At 39.7% G+C, this 6,166-nt stretch overlaps 1 protein-coding gene across 1 annotated transcript in view; it reads left to right on the forward strand.

Moving 5' to 3' along the window:
* The window catches only part of LOC110287160 (transmembrane 9 superfamily member 2-like), an 82,950-nt gene that overhangs the window by 60,422 nt on the left and 16,362 nt on the right, over window positions 1-6,166 (forward strand). The window lies entirely within an intron of this gene.

Below are 6,166 nucleotides of genomic sequence, written 5' to 3' on the forward strand. Positions count from 1 at the left end.
AGAAAGAAAGAAAGAAAGAAAGAAAGAAAGAAAGAAAGAAAGAAAGAAAGAAAGAAAGAAAGAAAGAAAGAACACTTGGTATGGGCTTTTGAAACCTCAAAGTCCACCCCCTGGTGAAATACTTCTTCCAACATGGCCACACTTCCTCCAGCAAGGATATATCACCTAATCCTTCTAATCCTTTCAAAGAGTTCCATCCCATCTTCCAAGAACAACCCTCAGCTTGGAGAGGATTTCTGAGAGAAGGGGTGTTTGAGAGTGGCTAAACAAATAATGGGTTGTAAGCTGGCAGCCTATCATCTATCTGCTCAAGACAGCTTTCCAGATTGTTCTGATTGAGAGAGTTCTCCAAGCAGTTCTCTCTTCCTATTCTAAAACTTCTCTGGATAACTCTTGCATATCGGAAGCCTAGTTTTTAATTTTACATATCACTTCAGTCATTACCCCAGGTTTTCTTTTGATATCTCATGAATCAGCATCCCGTGACCCCAGGCATATGATCTTCGCAATACCAAGGGCCTCTCCTCCCTTGATGGCCTACTAGGCCATCTTCTGCTACATATGCAACTAGAGACACAGCTCTAGGGGGTACTGGTTAGTTCATATTGTTGTTCCTCCTATAAGGCTGCAGACCCCTTCAGCTCCTTGGGTACTTTCTCTAGCTCCTCAATTAGGGACCCTGTGTTCCATCCAATAGATGACTGTGAGAATCCACTTCTGTATTTGCCAGGTACTGGCATAGCCTCACAAGAGATAGCTATATCAGGGTCCTGTCAGCAAAATCTTGCTGGCATATGCAATAGTGTCTGGGTTTGGTGGTTGTATATGTGATGGATCCCTGGGTGGCACAGTCTCTGGATAGTCCTTTCTTCCTTCTCAGCTCTGAACTTTGTCTTTGTAACTTCTTCCATGGGTATTTTGTTCCCCATTCTAGGAAGGAACAAAGTATCCACCATTTGGTCTTCCTTCTTCTTGAGTTTCATGTGTTTTTCAAATTGTATCTTAGGTTTTCTAAGTTTCTGGGTTAATATTCACTTATTAGTGAGTGCATATCATGTGTGTTCTTTTGTGATTGGGTTACCTCACTCAGTATTATAATCTCCAGATCCATCTATTTGCCTAAGAATTTCATGAAGCCATTGTTTTAATTGCTGAGTCGTAAGTTTTGGGCTAATATCCACTTATCAGTGAATACATATTGTGTGAGTTCCTTTGTGATTGTGTTACCTCACTCAAGATGATGCCCTCCAGGTCCATCCATTTGCCTAGGAATTTCATAAATTCATTCTTTTTAATAGCTGAGTAGTACTCCATTGTGTAAATGTACCACATTTTCTGTATCCATTCCTCTGTTGAGGGACATCTGGGTTCTTTCCAGCTTCTGGCTATTATAAATAGGGCTGCTATGAACATAGTGGAGCATGTGTCCTTTTTACTAAGTTTTCTTTAATAAATGTGGCTGCCCTTGTATTTGGAGCATAGATATTCAGAATTGAGAGTTCCTCTTGGAAGATTTTACCTTCGATGAGTATGATGTGCCCCTACTTGTCTTTTTTGATAACTTTGGATTGGAAGTCGATTTTATTCAATATTAGAATGGCCACTCCAGCTTGTTCCTTCAGTCCATTTGCTTAGAAAATTGTTTTCCAGCCTTTCACTCAGAGGTAGTGTCTTTCCTTTTCCATGAGGTGGGTTTCCTGTAAGCAACAAAATTTTGGGTCCTGTTTGTGTAGCCATTCTATTTGTCTATGTCTTTTTAATGAGGAATTGAGTCCATTGATATTAGGAGAAATTAAAGAAAAGTAGTACTCCATTGTGTAAATGTACCATAATTTCTGTATCCATTCCTCTGTTGAGGGACATTTGGGTTCTTTCCAGATTTGGGCTATTATAAATAAGGCTGCTATGAACATAGTGGAGCATGTGTACTTATTACATGTTGGAGAATCTTCTGGGTATATGCCCAGGAGTGGTATAGCTGGGTCCTCAGGTAGTACTATGTTCAATTTTCTGAGGAACCACCAAACTGATTTCTAGAGTGGTTGTACCAGCTTGCAATCCCACCAAAAAATGGAGGAGTGTTCTTTTTCTAGGGGGTGGTTTCTGTCCTTGTTTTGGTGTTTTCCTTTTATTATCCTTTGAAGGCCTGGATTTGTGGAAAGATATTGTGTGAATTTGGTTTTATCATGTAATACTTTGGTTTCTCTATATATGGTAATTGAGAGTTTTCCTGGGTATAATAGCCTGGGCTGGCATTTGTGTTCTCTTAGGGTCAGCATAACATTGGTCCAGGATCTTCTGGCTTTCATAGTCTCTGGTGAGAAGCCTGGTGTAATTCTAATAGGTCTACTTTTATATGTTACTTGACCTTTTCCCCTTACTGCTTATAATATTCTATACTTTATTTAGTGCAGTTGTTGTTCTGATTATTATGTGTTGGGGGAATTTCTTTTCTGGTCTAGTCTATTTGGAGTTCTGTAGGCTTCTTGTATGTTCATGGGTATCTCTTTCTTTAGGTTTGGGAAGTTTTCTTCTATAATTTTGTTGAAGACATTTGCTGGCCCTTTAAGTTGAAAATCTTCATTCTCATCTATTCCTATTATCTGTAGGTTTTGTCTTCTCATTGTGTCCTGGATTTCCTGGATGTTTTGAGTTAGGATATTTTTGCATTTTGCATTTTCTTTGATTGTTGTGCCCATTTTCTCTATGGAATCTTCTGCATCTGAGATTCTCTCTTCTATCTCTTGTATTCTGTTGCTGATGCTCGCATCTGTGGTTCCAGATTTCTTTCCTAGGTTTTCTATCTTCAGCGTTTTCTCATTTTGGATGTTCTTTATTGTTTCTACTTCCCTTTTTAGGTCTTGGATGGTTTTGTTCAATTCCATCTCCTGTTTAGTTGGTTTTTTTTTTTTCATGTATTTCTTTAAGGACTTCTACCTCTTTAGCAGTGTTCTCCTGTATTTCTTCAAGTGAGTTATTAAAGCCTTCTTGATGTCCTCTACCAGCATCATGAGATTTGATTTTAAATCTGAGTCTTGCTTTTTCGGTGTGTTGGCGTGCCCTGGACTGGGCGAAGTGGGAGTTCTGGGTTCTGATGATGGTGAGTGGTCTTGGTTTCTGTTAGTAAGATTCTTACGTTTGCCTTTCGCCATCTGGTAAACCCTGGAGTTAGTTGTTATAGTTGTCTCTGGCTGGACCTTGTTCCTCCTGAGATTTTGTTAGCCTCTGTCAGCAGACCTGGGAGACATGCTTTCTCCTGAGTCTCAGTGGTCAGAGTACTCTCTGCAGGCAAGCTCTCCTCTTGCAGGGAAGGTGCACAGATATCTGGCATTCAGACCTGCCTCCTGGCTGAAGATGAAGGCCTGAAACAGGGCCTCTCCCAGAAGATGTGTTGCCTCTGCAGTCTGCATGCTCACCTGCACAGACTGGTCTCTGAGGGACATGGGACACAAGATGGCTCTCTCACCTGCTCTGGTGGTCAGAGCCCTCCAGGGCAAACTCCTCTCCTCTGGCGGGGAAGGTGCCTGGATGTCTGGAGCCCAAAACAGGGATCTGTCCCAGAAGCTATGTTGCTTCTGTACTCCGCATTCTCACCTGTTCAGACTAGTCTCTGAGGGATCCCGGCCCCAATTTGGCTCCCTTACCTGATCTGACAGAGCCCTCCCTGGTAGATACCTCTCCCCTGGCGGGGAAGGTGCCTGGATGTCTGGAGCCCGAAATGGGGTCTGTTCCAGAAGCTGTGTAGCTTCTGCCTGTCCCAAAAGGTGTTACTCTTCTGCAGTCAGCTTGCTCAGCCTTCACAGTCCATGAGCTGACCTGTGCAGACTGGTCTCTGAGGGGTCCGGAACCCAAGATGGCTCAAACAGATGCTTTCTTTCTCTCATTATTGCTTGTAAGAGTGATCATTACCAATGTTTGTAAATGGAGTCTAAATTCCTCATAGTTTTTTGTTTGTAATCACCCTATCCCATGCCATGAGATATCTATTTATGTAGTGTACAGTTAGTTAGATATATAGAAGTTTCCTCATATTCAAGTGACACCAGTGTAAGACCCTAGGGAATGCCTGAAACCATATATAATACTGAACAATATATACATATATACATATTCACACACAAACACAGATTTATTATACCTACAGATTTATAATAATTTACAGATCTTGTAAGAGGTTAATACTTGATAATAAAATAAAAATTTAAAGCAATTTACAGTAATATTATGATTATGATATCTCACTTTCTCCTTAAATATCTTTTTTACTATACTCTTTCTCTTTTTGCAATGATGTAAAATAATACAGTGCCTACCTGTTGAAGTGGAGTAAATTATGTAGAGATTATGATGTAGCCTTTTATGTAAGGGTTACTTGGACAGAAACACTGTGTTTTGATAGTTTTGAAAACTGAAACACCTACTAAATAGTAAGGTAGGTAGCATATATAGTAGAGTGGGCAAAGGTATAGATTTAACCTACACAGAACTGGAAGAAAGGATGCAAGATTTCATCATGCTATTCAGAATGGCATACAATTTTCAACTTAGGAATCATCTATTTTTGAAATTTACTACTCAATAATTTTGGACTATTGTTGATTCATACCTGGCTTTTTATGTGTGTGTTCAGATCAAACTTAAATTCTCCTATTTAGGTAACTATAAAACAAGAGAAAATAAAACAAAACAGCAAGCCCCAGATAAGAGGCATTTAGCAGACAAAAGACAATCACTTCTGGCTTTATATATATATATATATATATATATATTGGGTATTTATTTCATTTACATTTCCAATGCTATCCCAAAAGTCCCCCACACGGTCCCCCACCCACTCCCCTACCCACCCACTTCCACTTCTTTTTTTTTTCTTTGTTAGCACATATTTTAAATCAGTTTGCCTTTTTCCTGAGAACCATATTATAAGAGTCGTTGTTTTTTTTTTTTTTCCTCTAAAATAGATGTAGTCTTGAATGGTTGTATTGTCTGATATATCTCCCTCCCCATTGGTGTCTCTACCACTTTTATTCTTGATTTTCTTTTAGTCATAGTGTGCTCAATAGTGAGTTCCAATGATAAATAGGGTTCTCTCTCTTTAAAGATTTCATTTATTTTATGTGTGCAGGTATTTTGCCTGCATGTATGTTTGCACACCATATATGTGCAGTTCCCATGGAGGCCAGATAGTATTAGATCATCTGGAACTGGAGTTACAGATATATTATTAGCAGCTCTATGGCTGCTAGGAATGAAAAATAGGTTCTCTGAAAGAGCAACCAGTGCCCTTAATGCTAAGCTAACTCTCCAGCCCTGGATAATGATCTCTTGATAAAGCAAATTGACGTTCTCTAATACATTCCTTAACTTCACTAACATTACTCATATTTCATATAATAGGTTTGAGTAATGTCATATGAAATTCAGCATCTGCATTAGTCCCTGTGTCCCTCTCTGTGCTCTAATGCTTTCCTTTTTTCTGTCCTTTAACTCCGACTTTATTACCCTTTTAATCCATTAGTCTTTCCTTTCTGTACTTTCACTTTTTAGAGCTTACTCATTCTCATTGCTTATCTCCTCAATGCTCACTGCTCTCCATTCTGTATCTTCATTGCAAACTATACAGCAATTGCATGTTCCACTGATACTTCACATCACACAAAAGTCTCCCAACCAAAGTTAGTGTCCTGTTCCCCCAAGATATGCATCTTAATCTTTTATTATTTCTCTCACTGTTGGACATTTGGATCGTTTGATCTTATATAGATATTGTGAATGTAAGCACAGCTATTATAAATTTATGGTTATGGTTAGTCAGGATTTTACTGCTGTGAATAGACACCATGACCAAGGAAAGTCTTATAAAAAACAGCATTTAATTGGGGCTGGCTTACGGATTCAGTCCATTACCATCAAGGTGGGAGCATGGCAGTATCCAGGCAGGCATGGCACAGGCAGAGCTGAGAGTTCTACGTCTTCATCCAAAGGCTACTAGTGGAAGACTGACTTCCAGGCAACTAGGGTGAGGGTCTTAAGCCCACACCCACAGTGACACACCTACTCCAACCAGGTCACACCTATTCCAACAAGGCTACACCTCCAAATGGTGCCAACCCATGGTCCAATTATATACAAACCATCACATTCCACTCCCTGGTCCCCATAGACT

The sequence above is a fragment of the Mus caroli genome, chromosome X, assembly GCF_900094665.2.
Source record: "Mus caroli chromosome X, CAROLI_EIJ_v1.1, whole genome shotgun sequence".
NCBI classification, from domain to species: Eukaryota; Metazoa; Chordata; class Mammalia; order Rodentia; family Muridae; genus Mus; species Mus caroli.